At 49.2% G+C, this 27,479-nt stretch overlaps 1 protein-coding gene across 2 annotated transcripts in view; it reads right to left on the bottom strand.

The window, feature by feature from the left end:
- TSPAN18 (tetraspanin 18) overlaps window positions 1–27,479 on the bottom strand; it is a 182,473-nt gene that overhangs the window by 139,385 nt on the left and 15,609 nt on the right. For both annotated transcript variants that reach the window (XM_029207434.1, XM_029207431.1), the window contains exon 2: window positions 9,852–9,933. The gene's annotated coding sequence lies outside the window, so the exon portion shown is untranslated. The remainder of the gene's footprint in view (window positions 1–9,851; window positions 9,934–27,479) is intronic.

Genomic DNA, 27,479 nt, shown 5'->3' with positions numbered 1-27,479 from the left:
CATCCCATGAGGCCAGCATTAACCTAATACCAAAACCAAAAAAGACATTCTGAGAAAAAAACACTACAGACCATACCTCTTATGAACATAGATGCAAAGATCATCAACAAAATATAAAATATTAGCAAACAGAAATGAAAAAAGTATAAAAAGAATTATATACTACGGCCAAGTGGGATTTATCCCAGGTATGCAAGACTGGTTCAGCATTCAAAAATCAGTTAATGTAATCCATTATATCAAAAGGCTAAAGAAGAAAAATCACATGATCACATTAATAGATACAGAAAAAGCATGTGACAAAATCCAATACTCATTTATGATAAGACTCTCAGAAAACTAGAAATAGAGGGAAATTTCCTCAACTTGATGAAGAAGGTCTACAAAAAACCTACAGCTAACATCATCCTTAATGGTGAGAAACTAGAAACTCTCACATTAAGGAACAATGCGACAACTCTCACTACTGCTTTTTAGTACTGTACTGGAAGTCCTAGTTAATGCAATAAGACATAGGGTTTTTTAACTTTCACAGATTGGGAAGGAAGCTTTTTAAATTTTTACAGGTGTTTTAATTTTACAGATTGGGAAGGAAGAAATAAAACTGCCTTTGTTCACATATGACATGATTGCCTACATATAAAATCTGTAAGAAATGACAAAAAAAGGGGCTTCCCTGGTGGCGCAGTGGTTGAGAGTCCGCCTGCCGATGCAGGGGACATGGGTTCGTGCCCCGGTCCAGGAAGATCCCACATGCCGCGGAGTGGCTGGGCCCGTGAGCCATGGCCCCTCAGCCTGTGCGTCTGGAGCCTGTGCTCCACAACGGGAGAGGCCACAACAGTGAGAGGCCTGCATACCACCCCCCCCGCAAAAAAAAAAAAAAAGCAATGACAAAAAAACCCCTCTTGGAACTAATAAGTATTTACAGCAAAGAGAGGTTGCAGGATACAAGTTTAGTATACAAGAGTCCATTGCTCCCCTATACACAAGCAATGAACAAGTGGAATTTGAAATTTAACAAAAATAATAATACATTTCCATTGGCACCAAAAAAAATGAAACAAGGTAGAAATTTAACAAAATATGTACGAGATCTATATGAGGAAAAACTACAACACTATGATGAAAGATATCAAAGAGGAACTAAATAATTAGAGAGTATTCCATGTTCATGGATAGGAAGACTCAATATTGTCAAGACGTCAGTTCTTCCCAACCTGATCTATAGATTCAATACAACCTCAATCAAAATCCCAGCAAGTTGTTTTGTGGATGTCAGCTACTGATTCTAAAGTTTTATAAAGAGGAAAAAGACCCAGAATAGCCAACACTATATTAAAGGAGAAGAACAAAGTCAGAAGACTGACACTACCCAACTTCAAGACTTACTATAAAGCTATAGTAATCAAGACAGTGTGGTATTGGCAAAAGAATAGATCAACTAGATCAATGGAAGAGAATAGAGAGCACAGAAATAGACCCACATAAATACAGTCAACTGATCTCTGACAAAGGAGCAAAGGTAATACAGTGTAGAAGAAGTAGTCTTTTCAACAAATGGTGCTGGAACAACTGGACATCCACATGCAAAAAAAAACTAACCTAGACACAGATACTATAACCAACAAAAAAATTAACTCAAAATGGATCACAGACCTAAAAGTAAAACACAAAACTATGAAACTCCTAAAAGATAACACAGGAGAAAGATCTAGATGACTTTGGGTATGGCAATGACTTTTTAGATACAACATCGTAATCCATGAAAGAAATAATTGATAAGCTAGACTTGATTAAAATTTTAAATTCTGCTCTGTGAAAGACATTGTCAAGAGAATAAGAAGCCACAGACTGGGAGTAAACGTTTGGAAAAGATATATGTAAAGGACTGTTATACAAAATATGCAAAGAACTTGTAAATTTGTAAACTTGCATTGTAAAAGTCAACAATAAGTAAACAAATAACCCAATTTAAAAATGACAAAAGGCCTGAACAGACAACTCACCAAAGATACACAGATGGAAAATAGCGTATAAAAAGATGCTTTACACCATATGTGATCAGGGAATTGCATACATTGGATACCACTATACACCTATAAAAATGGCCAAAATCCAAAACTCTGACAACACCAAATGCTGACAAAGATGTGGAACAACAGGAACTCTCATTCACTGTTATAGTGGGAATGCAAAACAGTACAGCCACTTTGCAAGACAGTCTGGTAGTTTCTCACGAATTTAAACATACTTTTACTGTACAATCCAGCAGGTGTGCTTCTTGGTGTTTACTCAAATGAGCTGAAAACTTATGTCCACACCAAACCCTGCAGACGTTTTATAGTAGCTTTATTCATAATTGAAAGCAAACAAGATGTCCTTCAGTAGGTAATGCATAAACAAACTGTAGTACAACCAGACAATGGAATACTATTCAGTGCTAAAAAGAAAGGACCTTAGCATTATTCACAATAGCTAAAATGTGGATGCAATCCAAGTGTCCATCAACAAATGAATGAATGAGCAAAATGTGGTTTACACATACTGAGAAATATTATTCAGCTTTAAAAAGGAAGAAAATTCTGACGTACGTTACAACATGGATAAACCTTGGGGATATTACACCAAGTGAAGTAAGCAGTAAAAAAAAAATAATAATGTGTGATTCCACTTACTTAGGTACTTAGAGTAGTTAAAATCACAGGGACAGAAAGTAGAATGGGGGTTGCCGGGGGCTGGGAGAAGGGAATAGGGAGTTATTGTTTGATGGGTATAGTTTCAGTTTCACAAGATGAAAAGAGTTCTGGAGATGGATGGTGGTGACGGTTGCACAACAGTTTGAATGCACTTAATACCACCAAACTGTACACTTAAAATGGTTAAAACATTAAATTCTGTTATGTGTATTTTACCACAAACAAAAAAAATAGGGGAAAAAAAGGAGTTATCAAAACATGAAAAGACATGGAAGAACCTTAAATGTATATTACTAAGTGAAAAAAGGCCAATCTAAAAAGGCTCTGTACTGTATGATTCCAACACTATGACATGAAGAAAAAGGCAAAACGATGGAGACAGTAAAAAGATCAGTGATTGCCAGGGCTTAGTAGGGAGGGAAGGATGAATTGGTGAAGCAGTGAAACTACTCTGTATGATACTATAATGGTGGATACATGTCATTATCCTTTTGTCAAAACCTATAGAATGAATGTACAACACCAACAGAGAACCACAGTATAAACTATGGGCTTTGGGTGATAACGATGTGTCAATGTAGGTTCATCAATTGTAATGCACGTGCCACTGGGTGCGGGATGTCAGTAGTGCGGGAGGCTGTACATGTGCGTAGGGATGTATATAGAGACAGAGAATGTGAGAATTCCCTGCACTTTCCCCTCAATTTTGCTGTGAATCTAAAACTGTTCTAGAAAATAAAGTCTATTAAAAAAAAAAAAAAACAGCTTCAGAATCCACAGCCCGATCTCCTTCCTCCATCCCACAGTGCCTTTCTTTCATAACTTAGCCCTGACCATGGCCCAGAAAGGGAAGACAGCTCGGCAAACCCCAAAGCACAGGGAATGGCCCCATTCATTTCTTCTCAGATAATATACTACCACATCCACCAAACATCACTGCCAGCCAGTTTGGACTTCTTCCTTTATTTGTAGGCTATAAATTAAAATACATTATTTTACACTTTTAACTAATAAAAGAGGCAGCTGGGTGCAGCAGAATGATCACCAGTCCAGGTCAGAAGACTCACAGACTGAGCCCATCTCTACCACTCCATAGCTGTGTGACCTCGGGCAAGTCACTTCCCCTCTCTGATGCTGACATGCATCTGAAAACGGGGTTTCTATTCCCTCCCTCTTTGCCACATCTGGCTGTTTGAAAGTTCTTCAGCTGTGATTCACAATGTGGATATAGGTCATTACTTAAAAAAAAAAAAAAGCCATTTAAGGGCATGTTTTGCTAATTTTTCCTGCATGAACAGAAAAACAAAGATTTGCTCATTCTTTAGAAGAGGAAGTTTAGACTTATTATTATCTCTCCATGATGTTAAGTAGTGGTCACCCCACAGAGTGAGGGGGTGGTCTGGCCCTGCTCTCACAGCCGACCAGGTCAGGGAGAGGGGGCAGCTCGGAGGGAAAAGCTCCACTGGCTGGGCCTCCCGTCGGGGACAATGGGTGTGTGGTCCTGGGATGAACCTTCTTGCGCAAATTTAAAACAACTTGAAAAACAAAAGAAGGAAAAGGTTTGGGATGGACAATATTCTAGAAGGCAGAGAAGGACCAGGTTGCTGTCATGAGTCACATATGGACAGAGGGCTGGCCCCAGGCCAGAAAGTTCTGGCAGACTTTGAGCTGAGTAAGCAGGAAACTGGGGTGGTGAGAACCTGTCACCCTGTCCCCTCACACACGTGTCCCAGAGAGCGAGGGGGAAGCCAGGAGGGAGACGAGGCCTGGGGCTGCTACCCCTTCCTGCCCTTAAACTCAGGACTTGTGCCCCATCAGTCAGAATTGGACAAAAAGGAAGGGTGGTACTGGGACGACACAGGTAATGAGATCCACCACTTCCTGGAATGTTGTCTCCTTCCTGGGCAAGGGGCTACACACTTGATATCCATCGCCTCATTTAATCTTGACCATGAAGCCTGCAGTTGTAATGACTATCTTCATCTAACAGGAGAGTACACTGAGTTCACCTGCCCCAGCTAAGAAATAGCCCTGAAATTCATCTAATACCAAAGCTGTGCTCTCCCTCCTGGATTAACCTGCCTTATGATTTACAAATAATGCATGGAAGTGTGATGTAAGTAGCAAGAGTGAATCCCTTTTCTACTCGGTCAACGAAAAGATGGGAGCTTGAGTCCAAACAGGATGCGGGAATCACTGGATCCCAATGTCACCGCAGCTCCATGAACAGACGTAAAAGTTCTGGACTGAGGGAGATGATGGTCTCACCCACCTTGGCTGGACTCAGAACACAGCTGGAGCTCTGGCCTCAGCTCTGAGGGCTGAACTATGATAGTGCCAAGTTCAGGCCACAGTCCACCCAGAAGAGGGTCAAGAGAGCAAGAAGTGCAGAGAGCATCTCGACCTGCATCCTCAGAGGGAGGCAGAGGTAACTACGACCCTGCACCCAGAAGATGAGAAGCTGTGGGGTGGGGACACAGGAGAATGGCCGGGAGGGAAAGGGGTGATGCTTGCTCCCTTCAGCCCCACAAAGCAGGTTTGGGGCAAGAAGATGGAAGGCACAAGGAAATAGATCTCAGTGCAGCACAAGGAGGCATGTTGACCTGTCAGAGACAGCCCAAGGCGGCCCAAGGCGGCAGAGGCTGCAATGGAGGCTATGAGCCTCAAGTCCCTGGCTGGGCGGATACTGACAACCACGTGGCAGGAACTTTGGGGTGGAGAATCTGCCAAGCATTCTCTGCCAAGAATCTGCCAAGGCCTTTAAGTCCCTTCCAGCCTTTGCAGAGGTGACCCACTTGACCCACACCCGACCCTCTGAATGAGCAGGCGGAGAATATCAATTCACCTTACAGAGGCAATGGAGGTGCTCAGAGAGGTTGAGCAACTTGCCCAAGGTCACACAGTGGAGCAGAGCTGGACTGGGACTCAGGTCTTCCTCCAAATCACACTGGGGTGGGTAAGAGGTTAATCAAGTTCACCTGGACCACTGGCTTCTGTTCTCACCTTTGGCATCTCTAAAGCCTTCCCGGAATCAAGGAGAATCAGGATGTCTCCCTCACTAACCTCTTTCAACTCTATCATGGCCTCTTCACCCCCACGATTGAAGCTTTAGTTCAGGGCCACATCCTCTCCACCCTGCACCGCCCTGGATCATTCCAGCAGCCTCTCAACCAGCCTCACTAACTGTGCCTCATCTTCCTCTAAACACCAGTAGTGCAAAACCTTGGCTGCACATTGGAATCACCTGGGGAGCTTTAAAATATACTAATACTTCTCCATAAATTACACATAAAGCAACAGTAATCAAAACAGCATGGTACTGGCATAAGGATAGATATATGGACCAGTGGAATAGAACTGAGAATCCAGAAATAAACCAACGGATTTTCAGCAAGAGTGCCAAGATTATTCAATGGGGAAAAACAGTCTCTTCAACGGTGGTCCTGGAGTAACTGGATATCCACGGGCCAAAGAATGAAGTTGGACCCCTACCTCACACCATGTACAAAAATTAACTCAAAATGAATCAACGACCTAAAACTCTTAGAAGAAAACACAGAGGTAAATCTTTATGACCTTGGATTTGGCAATGGATTCTTAGCTATGACACCAAAAGTACAAGCAACAAAAGGAAAAACAGATAAGTAGGTACAGGCTTTGCTGTGGTGGCAGCCAGACCTCCTTCACCACCACCCACCCCCACCAGCCACCTGCTTCCCACTGTCAGATCTCAGCAGGAGGACAATCCAGAGGCCTCCTAAAAATTGCCTTCAGTCATTTGCTCAGCCTGCTATAGAGGGCTGGCTGGGGAGACAAAAACATCAAGGGATTCCCCTTTCTGCCTGACCTCCAAACTCCATGCAAGGCTGGGTGGAGAACGCAGGAGCAGTGCAACCATGGGAGCTGTGGGCTGTCACTGCAGGCATGTGGGGTGCTCTGGGGACACATGGGGACCACCATGAATGCCATGGGGTGATGCTGTGAGTTCCTGGGGGGTGCTTCACGAATGCCTTAGGTGGCTCTATGGGCACCATGGGGAGCCACTGTAGTGCTGTGGGGAGTCCCTATGGACACACACAGGGCACCTCTGTAGGTGTGGAGGGGTGCCTTTGCGGGCACTGTGGGTGCCATGGGTAGCTATGGTAAACACACTATCCTTAGGGCAGGAGCCCCATGTTTGGATCCTAACCTTGCTGCGTTTTAGAGGTGAACTCTGGAATAATTTACCACTTTTCTGAACCCCAGTTTTCCTCACTTAAAAAGAGCTTATTAATCCCTGCCTCTTGGGGTGTGGGGGGGATCAGGGATTACCTACAGAAAGAGCCCAGGAAAGATCACCAGGAGTGAAGTGTAAACCATGGGATAAAGGCTCAGGGAGAACTGTTCACACCCGAGATGGCCCCATGCCCCAGGGGTGTCAGAACAGAGAGCTGACACAACCCAGGCCCTTCATCTCAGGCCTTTTTTAGACCATGCACAGAGAGAGGTATGTGTCTCCAGGGTAACCCCACTGTGTGGTCACAAACACCCAGCTTTCACATCCCAAGAGCCTGCGCCTCTTCAAGGAGGTCACCTTGGGAGGCTCCCCACATTATTCCAGGGGGCTGCCCTCGTTCAAAACACACAGGATCATCTCGCCGGTGATTTCCTGGCCCTCATAACCACCTGGGGGGGTGGGGTGTGCATGCTGTTTGCCCATTTTATAGATAAGAAAACTGAGACTCTGGGCAATCAAAGCACTCACCCGGAGTCAAACAGCTACTGAAGGGCAGAGCTTCGACTCAGCCTCCACCAGCCCCCAGCAAACATTTCCCGCAACAGCTCACGCCTGTCTGCCCGTCGCTGACACTCATCTCTGGATTCTCCCTGTGACTCTATGATTTCTGTTTCCTGACTAACAACAGGGGCCAGGCAAAATTACTCTGCTCCCTCAGCAGCCCTGCTGAAGGTAAACCAAGAACAACGGCCCCCTTGCTGCTTTTTTCTGTACTTAAAGAGATTCTTTCCTCTCGTCTGAGGCCCACGGCTTCCCCTGATGGAGAAACATCCCGAGGAAGTTAAGCTTTTTCTGACTCGCTTCAGTGCCTTCTCCTGATTAAGAAAACCTGGGGGGATCCAGGCTCTGTGATAAGGTGATAGCTTCCTGCAGGGACCAGGGCGGCTGCTGCCAGGAGGCTTACAATGAAGATTATGGCCCAGGAGGCTGGCAGACCAGGGTGAGCTGTGGGACACAGAGGCTGTCGAGGGAGTGAGAGAAGCCCCCCAGGCCCCGGCCTCGCTGCTCCTCTGCCACTGACTTCTTGGATGGGCCTTGACATGGCCCTGTTTTATCTGCTGCTAGGACCTGGCCACCCCGCCTTGGACTCCAGCCTAAAATAATCCCGGCCGGCCAGGGGGCACATCCAAAGTTAAGAGGATGAGCTTGGAGACCAGGTGAATATCAGATCAGTGAGTCAGAAAGTGGCCGGTGCTTCCCAACCACGGGCACCAGAGGCAGCTGAAATCGCAAACACCATCAGGCGGCTGGGCGCAGCACTTTAACCTGGGTACACGCCATCCACCCTCACAGCAGCCCCAGGAGGGGGAAGGCAGGTGGAGGGGGTCTGTAGGGAGGGATGGTGTGGGGAGATTTCTTCAGCCCCCTCATCTCATCTTCTCCCCAAAACAACCCCATGAATAAGTGTGATGTTCCCATTTCAGAGATCAGAAAATCAAGACTCAAAGAGATTTTACGAAGAGCCCAAAGTTTAAGAAAAAAAAATTCTAGGAAAGAACTCACTTCCATGTCTTTTTCAGGAAATGAATTTCAGAGAGGTGATTTGGCTTCAAGGATTTTTTTAACCTTAAGATTCAAGTCATAGAGCTGGTAAGCAAAATGTACAAGAATGCTTGGGTAGTTCAGGGAGGGGCTTCAAGTAAGCCACATTACTTACTGCTGTGTGACCTTGAGCAAGTCACTTAACTTCTCTGAGGCCTGGTTTTCTCTTCCCTGAAATGGAGGTGATAACAGGGCTGTTGGTAGAGGGATTGAACATAGCCCTCCACTTGGCACAGAGAAGCCCTCAGTCAGTGTTGCTTAATCTGACTCTTCTGATCAGTTGGGACTCAAACACGGTCGCATCTGCACCTCAGACCCTGTGGTCTTTCCCCTGAGGCTCTGAGTCATCCTTTGATCAAGACTGCCAATCAAACCTCCTCAGAGCTTTCAAACCCCCTCTCCTCTCCACAGCCATGCCCAAGCCCCACCTCCATCTCTGCCTCCCAGCTGCCCCCAAATCTGCCCTTCCCCCAGCTCAGCCCTGGTCTTGGGACCTCAGCAACTGAGGACCTGCGGGCTGGAACAGAGATTCAAGTCACTGCTGCCCCACTTTACAGATGCGAAAATGAGGCCCAATGAGGGAAATGGCTTGTAAGGGCTCTTGAGGCGCAATGGTGCCACAGACTGGGCCAGAGGACAGATATCCTGGCTCCTCATTCAGGAACCTTCCCTGAGGCGACCCAGCCCGTCACCAGTCCTGGGATTGTGGGCAGCCCAAGAAGCTCCCAGAGCCCAAGAAGCAGACCAAGGCTTCTCCGTTCCCAATTCCGTCATGGAATTTGGTGATTGGTCCTAGTCCTTGTGGATTTGAACTTTATCCAAAAAGACAGTCCTGGAATGGGGGAGGGGATGGGGTGAGGGAAGGGCTGGAAATCACCCCAGGAAGGTATTTCCTTCCCACAATCCCAAGACCATGGTGGGTGTGGAGGAAGGGGAGGCGTGGCAGGGGTCCTTGACAGAGGCGGGACCCTCCGTGATCCCCCCAGGAGCTCTGCTTTCCCTTGGAGGGCTCACTCTCTCCAGCCCTTCAACCCTCACTTCCTGGATCGACTCAGGACCCAGCATAACCTTCGGCCCCGTCAGTGGGGTGGCACCCAGTCTGGTGAGACCCCATCGGCCTCTGTCTCCTCACCCCTCACCTTCGCTCCCCAGCCCTGAGCAAACATCTGGGGGTGAGGACAAGAGAAAAGCCGCCCTTTGCCTGCCCTGCCCTCCAGCACGAGCTGAGAGCTTTCTCACTCAGAAATGGAGAGTCTGGAGGGGCAGGGAGGAGAGAGAAGATTAGACCCTCTTATTTGAATACGTTAAGATCCACACTCCCATGTCGCCAATCATACCTCTTTCAACTGTTGTCTTTTCCTTTCAGGGATGTCAAGATTCTCTTGAAGTCTCTTTCTGATGGTAGCTTCAGGATAAACTCTAGAAGGAAAAGAGGGAGAAATACATTTTAAAAAAGCAAGTGTGGGGGGCATGTGGCTTCTGGGGGCCACTTCGTCCAGATGTGCACCCGCTCCCTCCTCCCATCTCTGAAGGTGCAGAAGCCACAGGCCCCGTGGCCAGAAAGACAGAAGCAAGCACCCAGCCCCACAGAGGGTCCCAGGATGGCATCCCCAGAGCCTAGGGACTGGGGCATATTTTCAGTCTTCCAAAATCAGGAAGCCTGCACAATGTCCCTGTGATGAGACGGAGCGTGCCGTAACCACAGCGACACATTGTATCACTTTGCTTCTAGCTAGAATAGTATCATCTTGGTGTGGGAACTCCATTTTCCTCAGGCAGAAAAAAGGCTTTCTGAGTCATTTCGAAAATGCAAAAGCGAATTAATCATTGCCTAATGAATGCAGGATTTGGGGCAGACGGAGATTTTCAAGATCTGGTATCCGTGAAGAGATAAGTAATATGTGGAGAAATCTTTGGTGGTGAGAAAAGCAGCTCAGCCCCAGAGTGCAGGGGCGAGAAGTCCAGCCTCTCCCCCGACCCCTGCCTCCTCTCTGTCAGTTTGACAAAGAGTCCCCAGGTCACGGGAGAAGGATCAAATTCACCATGTCCAGGCCACATACCTGTCAGCCAAGGCTTAGGCCGGTCCCAGGGGACTAGCTTGTTCACAAACCCAGCTGAGTAACAAAAGGGCAAAACTTCACAGCGGAGTGGGAGCGGGGAGGGCTAAGCACCCCCATCCTTCCCTTCCCAACAACCTGGCGGCACAGAAGCCCTGATCAACTTTCATATCGTCTCAAATGACAATGACAATAATCCCGATGCCCTCAAAAATTCCATGAGAAATTATGGCCACTTTAGAGATAAGGACCATGGTGAATTCAGAGGCATTAACTCACCCAAGGTCTTACCACTGAAAAGGGGCAGGGCCAGGGCTACCCTCAGGTCCATGGGAAGTCAAGTCCCTTGCAAGTGCATCTCCATGGTGGGAGAGGAGCAATCAGGAGAGCAATGAGTTCAAGGTCGACTCTGTAGATCCCAACACCAGTGCCCCCTGGGCACATAAGAAGTTCTCAGAACTCCCTGCTAACTGATGGGGAACAGGGCTTGGCCAGAGGACGTGATCTCGTTTTATTTAGCAATCTCTGCCTCAGACGTCCACCCAGGCAGTGTCAGCCCAAGGGACCTCAAGTGTCATGGGCCAGACTAAGGCTAGTCAGAGGAATTCATGATACATATACACATCCATATACATATACAGCCATATCCGTATCCATAAACATGCATATACATATGGATATGGATGAATATAATATAATATAATAAATTTTCATTTTTAACTATAAAAGTGAAAGTTTTTCCATACTCGTTCATTCTATTTAACAGATAAACCCACTGCAAAATCTTTGTAATATGACGTTGTAGGCTATATTACATCTAATCACACGTGTGTACATGTGTGCATAAGCATGTGCCCATGGGGGCCACAAGCAGACAGTGGCAATTTTTCACACAAATGGGAGCTTACCTCGCATGTTCTACAACCCCAGTTATCAGTGATACCATGTCTGCCTCTACGAGTGAGCATACATGCATCTTCTGGAGTCTTTTTCACAGCTGCACAGTATCCCATGGGAAGTGTGGACCACAATGTACTCACCTCTCCCACCATGGATACGTGGATATTTCCATCTCTGGCCATTACCACTTTGCGGCAACGGTCCCCTCGGTGCCCACATTTCTGTGTGGAAAAGTTCATGCAGTTCCAAAGCCCGGATGCCCCAAAGCGGGACCGCCGGGCAGAGGCTCTGCACACATCACATTTGGCAAACTGCCTTCCCAAAATACTGGATCAACTCCCCTCAAATAGCAGGGCAGGAGCCCCTTTGCTTGAATGCAAATTTGAACCCAGGGTTCAGCCTACAGAGTTGCTTTTCTGCTCCCCTCCTGGTGGCCTGGGAGGTCGCATCCCCTGGATGAGGGAGGGGTTTATTTCTTGGCTCACGCAGAGGTCCACCCCTCCACTTCCCCCAGAGCATCTCCCAGTTCCTGGCCCACCTGAGCCGGGAACTACATTTACGGGCTCAGAACTGATAATGAGCTTTTATGAGCTCTGGGGACCGCGAAGAACACGTATTAATGTCAAGTGTGCCTGTCAGCCACGCAGCCTGGGAGAATGTTACACATTAACAAAATTAAAGGCTGCAGCCACGCCGGGGAAGGAGCTGAAGGCTGCACATCTGGCAGTGTGGGCAAGACCCGTCAATAACAAAATTACTTTTCAGGCTTCGCACTCCCGAGCCTGAAGCTGTCTCCCATCTTCGATGGAATTCTGCCTTCCTGCAGACTAAGAGGAGATTGGCTTATTACCAGCCTGCCAGGAGAGGCAAAATCCAGCACTAATCCTTATTCCCATTTAAGCAGATCTACATTGTGTGAGGAAAACCAGCTGCGCTCGGAATTTCTTCCCCCTTTCCCCTGAGATCTCATTCCAGCCCCCTCCTCTCCGTGGGGGAGGGAGGTCACTACAGATGTTAGGCCCGGAGCCCTCCCAGGAGGGGGGTAAAAGAATCCCGAGGTTTAGGGCCAAGACGGGAACTGGGGCTGGGTGACAAGAGGCAGCGTTGAAAGGTGGTGGGCTGGGTGATGGTGGTCGCCGTTGACCCGGCTGTCTTGTGCCGTGGAAGGGAGAGGCCCCCATTGTTCTGGCCCCAGACCTGCTCTTGCTTTTGTACAAAGATCCCCGCCGCCCCCAGGTTGGAAGTGGCACAGGTTGGGATCCTGAGTCCAACTCTAACTAGCTTTGTGACCTTGAGCAAATGACCTTCCTATTCTGTGCTCAACTCCTCATCTGGGAAACAGGGTTAACAACAGCTGATGCCTCCTAAGAGGCTGTGAGGATTACGTGAGGAACGTATACACAGGACTTAGCCGAGAGCCTGGCACACGATACCCTATTTCTTGAATGTAAGACTCCGTGGGTTATAATCGTACCATTATTATACAGACTTCTAAGAAAAAGAAAACACTGCCTGTTATGACATGTCACTTTTTGTATGATGCATCCTGGTTTTAGAGACCTTAAAATATATATATTTTTAAAAAGTGTGCCTTAGAATCCATGAAATATATAGTAAGAGCTTAATCAGTGGTACTTAGTGATATTGGCCAGGTGCGCCCATTTTGCAAGGTCTAGTTCAAAGCTTAGATCTTCTTCCTCCTCTTCTTTCTTCCAATCAAAGCAAATCTGCAGTGGGTGGGGATACCAGCCCTCAATTTATAAGAAAAATTCTGATAGCCACTTCAGTATCCTGGATAGGACCCGGATGAGAGACTTAAATATCTACCCTGATGATTCCTACTCTAGAACAGAGCACCCCCGTGTAACGGGACACCCAGATCAAAGACTCTTCACTCTTCTCCCAGTCAATGTTTCTCTACCATCCCATGTCTCCCAAATCATCCCTGCCTCTCCATCCTCACTGCCCCTGCCAGCCCCGCCTGGGCTCAGCCTGATCGTTGCCTATCTGCTTGCTGCAAACAAGCTCCTGCTGGACTGCCAGCCTGCAGCTGTCCCTTCCAACCTGCCCTCTCCTTTGCTGTCAGACTGAGTCCATAAATGTCTTTCTCTCCTGCTTCAGTGGGTTCCCTGGCCTCCCTTTGCCTATACACAGGGCCTTTTATCATCTGATCCCCAGTTGCCTTTTCAGGCCCATCTTCAGGTCCTCGCAATATGCACAGACCCAACAGTTAAGCTGAACTCACCTGGACTCACACGCCCCACCAACACACTCAGCCCGAACTCGCTGCTGTTCACTCTGCCTGGAAGTCCGTTCTTCCTTTCCTAACCCTGAACTGCAGCCCCCCACACACTCCTCAAATCACCTGGCAAACTCCTACCCATCCTGTAAAATCTTCCTTCGATATCTCCTCTGAGAAACCTTCCCAGACTTCCACAGCCATGATTAATCACTGTTCTCTGGGCTCTATGAGTTCCTGAAAGATGGCGATGATGTCTCAATTCCTGACTCAGATAATAATAGTGGGATGAATGGATAGTTGCTATGATAGATAGATGGATGGGTAGAGAATGGATCTATACAAGAACGGAATGGTAGAAGAGAAAAAGAGGAACTAGGCTGTAGTTGGTTGCAGGGATGGATGAATAATTGAAGGGATAGAAAGATGAATGAATGGATACATGCATGGATGCATGCAGAAATGGATGGATAAATGAACGCAAGCATGCATGGATGCATGGAAGCAGAAATGGATGGATGGATGGATGGATGGATGGAGAAATGGAGAAATGAACAGGACAGTTGGAAGGTGAATGTATCTGTAAAAGAATGGGTTAAATGAAGAGTGGGAAAGCAAAACCAGGTTAACAGAGATAAGAGAGGGAACAAATGACTCTCAGCTACTTGTATAATTTTCTCTGGACCCCGAGAAGCTGAGCCTCTTGCATCTATGAATGGACTTTGCTTTAGTCCTTTATGGATCCTAGCAGAGGCCACTCAGTCAAACACTGTCAGCCCCCAGCTCCACCCCATTTCAACACTCGCTCTAGCTGTGGAGCTACAAGTTGAGGCCTCAGGAAGGAGGGGTCAGAATTACCTCTTGCCTTGGCCTTGGCTGACGCAAGCGGTGAAGCACAGTGCCACAAGGAGACCAAACTTTCCCTGTGTCTGAGTCAAGCCCCGGTCCGAGGGGCAGTTGGTTTGCCAGCTGTGTGCAGTAGGCCTGGGACAGGCCAACTGCTGATGGAAGTTCCATGCTCCCCTGAAAAGATGCCATTTGGAAGAACCCTAAAATGGCTGGAGGGTCAGGGTAGGTAGACAGTATAGCAGCGTTTGGATGGTCACCTGTTAGTGGGCTTTGGTGGGGACGAATCCCCCACTAGAGCCTGCTGCCTCTCTGCAATGTGCAGCAGGGTAGGCGGTAGGTGGGAGCCCTCCGCATCAAATGGCAGTAAGCACTGTGGTCAAGAGACCAGGCTTTCCTATCCCACAGGCCGGGGTTTGAATCTCGGCTAGGCCAGCTGCCACCCGTGGAGCCTTGGGAAAGTTCCTTAACCCACTAAACCTCAGGCTATTCACCTGCGAAGTACGGGCCATCACAGTCCTACCTCACTGGCCTGAGCTGCGGGTTAGATGAGCTAACGGATTATAAGTGATTCCCACAGTGCTCAGCCCAGAATTGGCCCTTGGAGGCCACAGGAATTATGTAAAGTAGAACCTGCTGGTACTCTCTGTAAAAAGGGTAGTGGCCATGATCAATGGTTCCAAGTCATACTCCTCAGGACCCTTCCCTCTCTCCCTTAGGGGTCTACATTCAGAACAGATGGAGTCTACACCCCATATATACATCCTACCACTTAATTCGCAACAGCTGGACTTTCTGATCGTTTATATATTAAGTTTCCACATGATGTTGAAGGTGACTGATTTAGAGCCTCTTGATATCCTAGAATCCCAAGTCAGTAGGATTTCAGAGGAGGTGGAGAGCTGGGAAGGCTTCCTGGAAGAGGCAGCAAGGAAAGGAGAGAGGGAGGAAGGTGATCAGCTCAATGATGAGCCTCTTCCTGGCTAGCTCCTGCTAGAAATCTCTCCCCAACCCCCCTCCACTCTAGCCACCCAGAGCGGACCAGCCATCCTTCTGAGTTCTGTGACCAAAAGGACTCTTGGTCTTGTGCCACAAGAAGCGGCAGCAGCGTCCTCAGCGAGTCCCAGAAGCCGGCTCAGCCTCGGGCCCCTCTCCCCACACTGATGCCAGGCCACAGGATCCAGGCTGGGCCACTGCCAGCCTGATGCATCGCTTGTTGACGGATAAAAGCTCTGCAGTTTACGGCTCCAAAGCAAAGCTGGGGCTTTGTTTTGCTTTGTTTTAAATTAGCAAAGCAGGGGGTGGGGGGGGGGGAGAGGGAGAGGAGCCAAGGCTTATTCAGGACGAGCTCCTGCTGCGTCCTGCATCTCAGCGATCCCCTGCGCAGCCCTTAATGAAGCCGCCTGAGTGCACCGTGCCTCTGCCTTGTCTCTCCACCTGCACTTGTCTGGCTGGGGGAGTCAGAGCACTTCCCAGTGCCGCCCGCCCTGTCACTCAGCCCCATCACCCTCTGTTCCCATAATGAGTCCCTGAATGAGCCTGTTAACTGTGCCCCAGGGTCACAATGGGGCTGAAGGGGGAGCCATGACAGCCTCAGAAAGACTGGGATTTATGATTTACTTTTGCTCTGGGAGTGGAGGGCCACTCCCTACCTGTCATTGGGCGCAGCGCAGTGGGTGCTGGCACTGCTAGCAAGGGCCCCGGAGGGTCTGCCCGATGGGCGAGGGACTCCCAATCTGAGCCCATTGGCTCTTGGTGGCTTGGGGAGGGTGAAAGGGCCCAGAAGAGAGATGGACCAACCCCATAAATTAACATGTGAAGCTGTTTATTCTCAATGCAACTGTCATTAGTGAACATCTCCTCTGCACCTGCCGGCAGGTCTGGAGCTTTTCTGCACATGCCAGCCAGGGTCTCCACTGCCCTCCCCCATGGGATGCATACAACAGACGCCACCGCCAAGATGCTCTACGGAGCAGGAAGGAGAACTGGGGAGACCCCCTGTCACCAGTGGGCATTGCCCTGCATCTGCTCACCCTCTTTCCTGTCTGGAAGCACGTTTTTGGTACCTGAGGAGGGTAAGGACAAGGGCTACGCATACACTGGAGCTGACTTTACTTCTGATCTTCACTCCTCTTCCTCCCACACTGCAAGAACAATATTACCAGTCTTCCCATTTTACAGATGAGGAAAGTGAGCCTGAGCCACAGCATTTTTATGTAATTAAACATCGGTTTAGTTCACGGGGAAAGGGAAACAGAATCAACAGCAGTGTCTGCTAAGGAAGGCTCACTCGTTCTCACAAGGAGATGGGGCTCCAGCAGACCTGTCAGGCAAGTGCCCAGCATTTGGTCCCAGAGGGACCCGGAAGCCCTAATCGTTTAAGGGACTTATCTCTGAAGATGTAGCCTGGCTTGCCTGGCCTTTGTTCATCTGTGTGAACAAAGAAATGAAAGATGTGAGCCCCACAACTCTTGTACCAAGTGGCCAGCATTCTCCTCTTTACTAGCAAAGGAAGGAAGTGATGCTCAGAGAGGTCAAGCATCTTGTCTGCAGTGACAGAGCTGGACCAGGCAGAGGGAGGACCAGAACCCACCATTTTGTCTGCAGCCAAAGCGTTGGAGCCACTTCGCCTGAGTCCAGCCTGCATTAGGCTAACCCCATAGTGTCTGTCCTTCCAACAATGCATCTGAGAGGTTCTCAGGCCATTGGGCTGTTCAAACAAAGATACCTGGTGTTTCAAAGCCTTCAAGAACAATCCAGCACTTCTAGCACAGGGTTCAAGAAGAGCTAAGTCTGTCTCAGTGCTGAAGCTGACTTTGGCACAAAGTGTATCTCAACACACTGCAGACCTTGAACTCAACGGGGATCCGCTGTGCAGTCAGTCATACACCTACGGGAACGTCTGTGAGAGGATATTCTGCCTCTGAGAGAAGCAGTATTAAAAAGCCACACGACAGTAATAGAGATGTTTCCAAACTGGCTGCCCTGCCGCTAGCAAGGAAACCAAAAGCTGAGAACTCATCACTGAAGGGCCAACCCCACAGCCAACCACAGCTCTCCTCCGCAACGCGGGGCTATTAATTCAGACTTTATAACCCACAGGGCTGCAGTGGAATCTGGGCAAAGGGCACCCCAACTCCTTGTAATTCTTCCCTGCTCAAGTCCCTGTAAATATATTCCAATGTAGAAAAGCGTCTGCGGGAGGGAAGACGGCAGATCTATTAGCATTTTGATGGGTTTTCCCAACACATGGAACAAGAGAGCTTTAAAATTCACAGCCCAGAGATTAATCCTTCCATCACATCTCTCCCTCCACAGCTGGAAGTGGCCAAGGACTTTTTACCCCTTTCAGACCTTGATTAGGATAGAAAGTTAGGAACTCAGAGAGCTCAGTCTTCAGAGTCCTACAGAGAAGAGACAGCTGGGTTTTCTAGACCAAGTGTATAGAGCCCTCCAAACACAATTAAACGGCAGAATCAGGGATGGGGGAGGTGGAAGGCCTTGACACTGTGCGGGGGTTGGGAGCTTCTCTGACTCAACAGAAGAACACGGCCAGTTCCGGAGAGGAGCCCTGCTTGTTCCAACAGCAAGGTTCGCCTTTTGTAACTGACAAAGGCCAGGCTTCTTAACATCCCTGTTCGCTCACTCGACAAGCATCTTGGAAGAATCACCATGTGCCACATATTGGGTGCTTGAGAGAGAAGGATCAGGAAGACATTTCAGCTCAACAAATCCCTGACCTCAAGAAACTCAGTCTAGGGGCTTCCCTGGTGGCGCAGTGGTTAAGAATCAGCCTGCCAATGCAAGGGACGCGGGTTCGAGCCCAGGTCCGGGAAGATCCCACATGCCATGGAGCAACTGAGCCCGTGCGCCACAACTACTGAGCCTGTGCTCTAGCGCCTGCAAGCCACAAATACTGGGCCCACGTGCCACAACTACTGAAGCCTGTGTGCCTAGAGCCCGTGCTCTGCAACAATAGAAGCCACGACAATGAGAAGCCAGCACACAGCAATGAAGAGTAGCCCCCGCTCGCCGCAACTAGAGAAAGCCCGTGTGCAGCAACGAAGACCCAATGCAGCCAAAAATAAAAAACAAATAAATAAATTAAAAAAAAAAAAAGAAACTCAGTCTAGATGGGGAGAGAGAGAGAGAGAGAGAGGGAAATGGACGAACACAATAAAATGCAGCAGGCGACTGAGATCAACGCAGTTGTCCTGGGACCTCGAGATGGCAGGGGATGGGGGCACCTCAATCAAGCTGGGCTGAAGAGCTGGTCACACCCTTGGGGGATCCTGGTCCTTCCTCAAAACTTTCTTTTGAAAATGAATGTGATGGAATATTAAGTGTAGAAAGCAAGGTGTGTAGTTTTCTAGTGTATGATCAGAAAGAAGATATAGATACCGCTAAGGTAAATGATAAGCAAACTTTCAACATCATACTGGAGCACGGTTTAGCAGACTCACCCAAGGGGTCATTATCTAGGGGATTCTAGAGAAATGTAACTTTGACTCATGGGAGGTGACAGGTGAATTTGTAGATTTGTTTTGGCCCGGTAGAAAAGATAACCCAACGGTTAGGATTAACCTGTGTGTATACAATCCAGCCATCTTCCAGTTCTCTTCCTCCCATGCCTATGTAACCGCTGTTTCTCTCATCTCCAGCTTAGCCAATGAGCATCTCCTGTTGGCTTCCTCATTCACGAGTCAAATCAGTCTCTGACCCATGTTCATTCTAGATGTACATGTGATTCTATAGGACTTATAATTTTTTGAAACTTATACTTTGACAGTACATGCCCGATTACACACACACACACACACACACACACACACACACACACACAATGCACAGGGATAAAAATGGAAAAAACTACAGCAAAATGTTACCAATGGGTATCTTTAGGTAGCTGGCGTTTGTATACAAGTGACTTTTATAATCAGAAAAAAAGTGATAAACATTAGTTTTTAAATGAAGAAACACACACCCATGTAAGATTCCCCAGACTAACAGTTAATACCAGTTGCTTGCTTATCCCATCTGTCAAAGTGGGTGGGGCTCTAAGCACTTAAGAACACCACCTCGTCAAGGCGTCGCCATCACACCACGCCACGCGAAAGGCACCGTTACTCTCCCCATTCTACAGATGAGGAAATGGAATCACGTAGTTAGCCTCCGATCACAGATCTCCACAGTAAGAGCTACGATCTGAACCCCAGGCAGCCTGGCCCTACAGGCTGCCTGCTTAACCACCCTGCCAGACGCCTGCCTCCCAAGTGGAAAAGGAAGAAATAAACACATCTGCCGGGCTGCCAGGGTCAGGCTTGGAGAAGACCGTGTTCCCACCCCCTCCCAGAGTACAGTGTGCTGGGAAGCCAAGCGCGAGCCTCGCCAGCCTTGCATTGAATTCACATGTGTCTCTCCTCTCCCACACTTGCAGGCAGGGACCTGCTCTTCTCCATTCTTGAACCTCCCATCAGGCTGGGATTGGACCCCAGTGGATGCTCAGCAAATGTCTCAGAGCACCTCACTCCCTGCTCTGATAGCATACTCCGTTCAGGGACTCTAAAAGCCAGCCTCTAATTAATAGTTCACTCCATCTCTCTCTTTGCCCACACAGGCACTACAGACCGGTTTATTAACTAGATCATAAAGCAAAGCGCAGCCTGGCTTCAGCAAAGAGGGGTTTCGGTGTGTTGGAAAGGACCCCAACCTAGGAACCTGGAGGACATGGACCCTCCCTTTAAATCACTGTGTGACCTTGGGCAAGTCACCAAGCGTCTCTGGGCCATCACCTCCCCTTTAAAATGGGCAGGGGGACCCACTGTGCTATGATGGCCCAGATGTTTTGCCAGCATCAATCTCACTTTCGCTGCCGGGGTGTTTTATATGCAGCAGGCGTGGAGCCCGCACCACAGACCCACACCTATTGATTCTCACTAAAGCTCTTCACGTGGCAGGTCACTGCTGGTTAAATCTGTGTGGAAAATAGGTTTTGAGGGAGGAGTACCTTGTGATCTGGAAAACCATATTGGGGTGGAGGGCTGCAAAAGGGGGAGTGGGGAGAGAGAGATGCTTCATCTCAATAGGGCTCTTGAGAGCCCCTACACATCACCCCATCTATGGGTTCATTCTGGTCGCAATTTATTTATTTTTATTTTGGGGTCATATCCGCTTGCAGAGGCAGGCACGATTGTTTGGGTAAACACTGTTTCAAAAGATTCCAAATAGAAAGCTTCATTTTCCTTGATTTAACAATAAATATCCATCCAGCCTCTACCTATGACTGTGAGGAAGGCAGGAGACAGAATAACCGTCAGCCACTAAGTAAGCGTCAATATTGAAAGACGCATCTCTAGGTGATTAATTAGGATCAGTGGCCAAAAGAAACACAGGACAGCCGTCTTATAAAAACGGGAAAGGATACTGCCAATGAAAATGATTCTAGCAGACGTGCCTCCTTCTGATTCCTGGGTGAGTTACTGCCCCTTTCGGGGTCTCAGTTTCATTCTCTATCACCTAATGGCCTGTGATTCTCAGAATGGGTTTCCCAGGGGTTCCTCAGGAGACACCCAAATGGAGGGGGAGGGGCGGAGGGGGGAGCAGCCCCCAATGCCTGCTTCAACAGGGCAGCTCCCTTTTGAGTTATTTTGGAGACACCGAGGCTCCATGGTGAACTTTCTTTGAGGTCTGTGACTACAAGTAAGTTGAATGTCACTGGGCTAAGTCATCACAGCTTCTTTCAGATTGATCCCAGCACCCTGTCTCTTAATCACTGCCTGAAATCACTGCGTATACTGCCCCAGACAGCCACAAGATATCACGCCGGAAGGGGACTTGGGGGAGCAGCTGGTCCTCTCCTTCATTTTACAATGAGTGACTGAGGCCCAGAGAGGGTAAGGGACTTACCCAAGGTTCATAATGAGTTTGTAAGTAGAGCAGGATTAAAACTCAGACTCCCGTCTTGAAATGCTATGTCTTTCCACTCCACCTCGGCACCACTGGGCCACGTAGGACAGCATGCTTTGATGGTCAAAGCGAGGGCAGGTCACTGCCCAGTTACAGACCCAGCTGTGCCACTGATCGACTGTGTGACACTCAGCCTCCCAGGCTCCTGTCTCACCATCCTTAAAACAGGAATGATTTTCATACATAACCCGTAGGGCTGTCGCAAGGATTCAGCAAGACAGTATATGTCATGTATTCTCAATAAATTCTAGCTCTCTTAGGGCCAGAACCTGGGGCGGGGACAGGCACACAAAATAAAGTGGATCCTTCTGATGGGCTTGGTGCAGGAAGCATAAGGTCCTAGTGTCCACAGCCCCTCCTCCATCAGCAGCAGCAAACTGACCACCACCCCTGTTTCCCTGGTCACCTCTACTGGGGACACCGAGAGGAAGAGGAATGGGACCCAGTGAGACGCTATCACATTGTGTCTCTCCAAAGTCAAGAACGAATCATCCTCTTGAACTTTCTAGTTTCTCCTGACCCCATGTTAATTTCTAGCTCCAGATAAAATGATGTATCTTCAGTATCAGGAAAAGGCTGAAGAGTAATTTCAGGTTGGCACACGGTCCGCCTGATGAGATCGGATCCACTCATTTGCGGAGTCGGGGAAATCAAGATGCGGGAAGAGCCTCGTCTCAGACCATCTGAGATACTGCAGAAGAAAACGATGATCTCTTTAAAAGTAAAACTGGCAGCTCTGCCTCTGTTGTGAGGGAGGAACCAAGGCCCAGAGAGGTTGAGTGATTTGGCCCATGTCACACAGCCATAGAGGCCTTTGATAAAAGAGACAGAGTGAGAGCCAGATCTCCTGACCTCATGGCTCTGCTGGCACTTGGAGGGGCCGGGGGGGGGAGCAAGAGACGGGAGGGGAGTTTGAGTGTGAAAATGACTATTCATAACTCTGAGTGTAAGTAGTTGTGAGAGCATGAGCCTCTGAGGGAGAGGGAAAAAGCTGTGGGGCATCTGACGTGCCACCTGCCCTTGGGCTGTGAGCGGATCAGTGCGAACAGGTGTAAGCAAGAGGGCTGTGAGCGGGGAGTGAGTGAATGAGTGAGAGGAAATCCGAGTGCTGGAGAGAGAACAAGAGGAGGAAAAACATTTGGGCCGTTTTCAAATTCCCACAGTCAAATAAATCAAAACAGATTGTTCTGAGACAAAGAGGCCATTTCAAACCACATCCTTTACACCAAAATAGACCCTCCGTGGTCCACGTGACGCTTTCTCACAACCAATAATAACGGCGACAGCAATGTTCACAGTCATAGTTAGGATTCTTGAGCGGCCATGATGAGCAGGTGTGATCAATGCCCACTTTCCAGATCAGGCCACTGAGGCTTGGAGAGGGTAAGTCACGTGGTCCCTACGCCTCCCTGCCCGGGTGATTCCCGGAATCAGGAAGCCTGGTGCACAGCGGAGATGCAACCAGCAAGTGTCACCTGGAGGCGCCAGATGTTCCTGAGAACTGTCCCCTTGAGGCAGGGCCACACTGGCTGCTGCAAGCAGTATGGAGAAGCAAGGCACCAAGGAGCAAGCAGGGAGTGAAGACGGAATGTTCCTAGCTGCCCCACGGGGCAAAGCAGATGCCCGTCTGTGCAGGAGTGCCTGGCGCCATGATGGTCACTATTAGCTACTAAGGAACTGTGCTCATCGCCTCACCTGGACGCCTGGCCCTGACCAGCCAGAGGAAGGCCCTGCCCTTCCATGCCAGCTGGGGCCCGATGCACAGGACTGGGCCAGAGAGGAGGGCACCTCCAGGGCTCCAGAGAACAGGTCTCCCACCTCCCACCTCAACCTCAGCAAAGGGAACTTGGGTCCAGGCGGCCACGTCTCAGTAACCGCCGAGTCTCCGCTGCCGGTGGGCCTGAGGGGACAGCACCAGGCCTGCTGTGGGGAGGAGGCAAGTGTAGCTCTGCCAAAGCAGCCACGGCCACCAGGCACGCCGTGCGTTTTCTCCTCGTAAACTAGTCCCAACCCCCAAACAACCCTATGACGTGCTGTCACTCTCCTCGCTTCACAAATGAGTAAACCGAGGCTCGGAGAGACTAAATCACTCGCCCAAGGTCTCCAAAACTGCAAGGGTACGCACAGTCCGCACTGAACCCAGCCTGACAAGGAGACCTTGCTCCTTCTACCTCATCCATCACTCACCCGCAAAGCCCTTCTCTCTGACGGAGGTTGGGAGTCCCAGAGCGCAGCGTTTTGTTACGAGTTTCAAAGGCAAATCCCAACAAACAACCTGAAACAGAAGGGGAGAGAGGTGTGCACTCTCCCAAGGGGGCAGCCGCCGCTCACCCCCTGCCTGCTGTTGCCACGTAGGGGCCTATTTGTCAAGGAAGGAAGAAATCTAGAGTTTTATGCTACATCTCTTTTTCAACTGGTTAGAATCCTCTGTTTTGTTAACAGAATTTAAAATTTTGAAATATATATACACAAAAGTACATAGGTCTGAAATGTACAACTCCATGAATAGTCACAAACTGGACACACCTGTGAAACCACCAAGCAGAATAAGAAAAGAAAGAGACCAGCACCCAGAAGCCCCTCATGCTTCCTTCCGGGCCCTCCCCAACCTCTGCCCAAACGGAATCACTATCGTGACTTTTAACACCATAGCTTCACTTCGCCGACTCTGAACTTTATATAAGTAGAATCATTCTGTGTAGATAGAATTCTGTATAAATAGAATCATTCGCCTTCACCTCTGCTGTCTTTTGCTCAACATCAGGGTTCTGAGATTCCCCCCAGATTGCCATCAGCAGCTGGAGCTCATTCATTCTCTGCTGTGTAGTACTCCCGTATCCATTCTACCACGTATAGACATTTGCGTTGTTTCCAGGCCTCTCATAGAGAATGAAGCTACGGACATTCTTACACATGCCTCTTGGGGAGCACATGTACGCTTCTCTGTTGGAAAGAGTGGAATTGTTGGGTCATACGGTATGTGTATGTTTTAGTTACATTTCCCAACGTTCTAACGTTCGGTCAGTTCCACGTTTTAAACATTGTGCACATTAAACAGAATACATCTGTAGCTTGGATCTGGCCTGCAGGCCACCACGCTGCACCTTTGGCCTGTGTGCTTCATTCATTTTAGCCACTGGCCAGACCATCTTGCTTGGTGCCTCACAAATTCATACGATACAGTGGGGAAAATGCTCATAATCCCCTCCACCAAACTGCTGAATGAGCGAGGCCTCAGTAGCTGTCAATGGCTGTCCTTCCGTGAGTGCTTCTCTATGACAGCGGTCCCCAGCCTTTGTGGCACCAGGGACCGGTTTCGTGGAAGACAATTTTTTCCACAGATAGTGTCGGGGGGATGGTTCAGGCGGTGATGCGAGCGACGGGGAGCGGTGGGGAGCGGCAGGTGCAGCTTCGCTCGCTCGCCCGTCGCTCACCTCCTGCTGTGCGTCCCGATTCCTAACAGGCTACGGGCCGGTACTGGTCCACGGCCTGGGGGTTGGGGACCCCTGCTCTAAGAGGACGAAATTACATTGAAATCACTTGAGCAGTCTCTTCAAAATACACATGCCCAGCACTGCACTAGTACCAACCAGACTTCCTGAGGATGTGGACAGCCAAGCATGATTATTTTGAAATGTAGCCCAATTAAGAACCACTGCCTGAGGTCATAGAGCACAAAGCCAGTGACGGCAGAGCACCCAGGTTCCCAGTGGCTAGGCTCTACCTAGCACCCCAGGGTTCCCCAAATCTACCCTGTGGGCTAGCACTGCACCCTCCTGCAACTGTAACAGACATCAATAATTGATCTTGGCACTCCTTCCTGCTGAGCCCGAATTACCCAGCCCCATCTACCTTTCAGCAGGCCCTACCAATTGATCAGGGTTGGCATTTGAGATGAAATGCATTTGCCACACCTGCTATTCAGTGTTGGCCCCCGGAAACCCTTGCCATTTTCTCAAGTGGCTCAGCCTTCTTATTCCCAGGATGGGTAAGAAACAGAGAAAGGACCAAACCCAAGCCTGGCCCCATTCTTTAGCTTATTTGACTCTGATTCCCACGCCAACCCTACGATGCTTGCCTTGACGATAATGTATGTCTGCCCTGGGGTGTTTTTGTTGGTTTGGGGTTTTGTCTACAGGTTTTATGGGTGGCAAACAAGCCCAGAGGGGGCTAGTGTCTTGCCCCAGGGGAACTTGAACCATCTCCCCATTTCTAATTCAGGGCTCTTTCACTCTACTCCAGGGGGCCTCTCACAACCTGTTAGGAACTACTAGAAAAGCCAGAAACACGACGGTAACCTCATTCATCTCAAACCAATCACATCTGGTTCACTTCTCCCTGCTGAGCAGTAAACAGTGGAGACAGCACCCAGGCTGGCTGCAGGCTGGGATCTCAGCTCAGACAAGGCCGCGGCCAAGAGCTGGTGAGAAGTCATTCTCACGCTGATCCCTGGGCTCTAAGAAAGAGATTTTCCTTAATGAGGCTGAGATTGGTGATCCGACATCACTAAAAATTGCCCTTTCCCAAAGCGATTATCCACACAAACCCAGGGAGGGGCTCCAACGTGGAGGTGCTTCCAGCAGCAGCCCAGGGGGGGCCTCTGTGGTCCCACCACTTTCTGTCTTTATTAACATTTGCAGAAAAACTCACAGTGTGTTTTGAGGCAAATGAAAACCAAGCAATGTCATTTTCTTCCCTCAACCAGGCCACAGGGCTCCTCCTTGCCCTTCTCTCCTCACTCACACTAGAATTTTTTTCTTAAGCTCAAAAATACTAAAAGTTCCCTGACATCTGCAAATCTGCCTTTCAAGGTCATTTTTAGCCAAAGGTGCCCGAAACTGAGTTCATCGGATTGTGTTACAACGGCTCTCCTCCCTCGGGAACAGCTGTATCTGCACCTCCAAGTCTTTGCCTTCTATGGGGATTTGGGGCTTCCGGGGGCGGCAGAGGAAGGCACCCAGCCTGCCCGTCCACATCCACGTCCATGTCCACATCCACATCAGGAAGTGAAGGCAAGACCAGAAACGGCTGCAGCGTTTGGGAGATTTCTGGCTACTCCCAGAGGGCGCAGGACTAACGCAACGGGAAAAAGGACCCAAGGGCAGCTCAAAATGTGAGGAGTTCCTATTCCTGCACACACTTCTCTCCAAACTTCTGGGGACTTGTGTCCATGGCGGGGGTCCGACTCGGTTACTCAGCCTCCCACCAACCTGCACTGCTGTTACCTAGTTTCACGTGGAACGGAAAGAAGCATCAAGGCTTTACCAGCCCGAGGTCACACATGCCAGAAAGTGGCAGGGCCAGAATCCACCCATGATGGCCTGACCCTAGGCCCGGGCTCTAACCACTGCCCCATGAGGCTCTCTTCCCATTACCTACTGAACTGACCAGAATGCACTTTGCCCTAATCCCGTCCCTCCTCCTCCCAAAGATACAGTCATCTGCTGCCTTCAACAACACACTTATTTCCAGCAAGGCTCTGGGTGACACCTCAAGGCCCAGGTTCAGGGCCCAGCAAAACCCATCCAAGTGCACACATGTGTACGCGTACATGCGACATCAACTCCTGAATTCCTTGTTGGGGGGAAAAAGTGCTGCTTCTGTTCACAGCCTCCTGTTAACTGGCAGGAGAGACAAGACTACAGATGTGAGCTAGGAAGATGGCCCGCCACTCCTCATGGCGGGGCTCTTAAGGACAATGTTCTCTCAAGAACCTCTAGGTACCGAGGCAAAGACAGTCTCAGAGAATCAGGCGGCATCAGGAGTGCGAGAGCCGGGAGCCCCGCCAGGACCCGGCAAGAAAGCATCTCTGGCAAAGGGTAACTTTGTATGGCAGGGAAGGAGGGCGATGTGGGTACTGGAGAGGCTGTGTCCCCATCACTCTCTGTGTGGTAGCAGTACCAAGCCTGAGTCACCCACATAAGGGGCAGGGGATCCTCCAGGTGAGACCAAGAGAG

The sequence above is a fragment of the Monodon monoceros genome, unplaced genomic scaffold (genome assembly GCF_005190385.1).
Source record: "Monodon monoceros isolate NGI ecotype Baffin Bay Population unplaced genomic scaffold, NGI_Narwhal_1 Super_Scaffold_7, whole genome shotgun sequence".
Classification (NCBI taxonomy): Eukaryota; Metazoa; Chordata; class Mammalia; order Artiodactyla; family Monodontidae; genus Monodon; species Monodon monoceros.
This window is presented reverse-complemented; position numbering and strand designations above follow the sequence as displayed.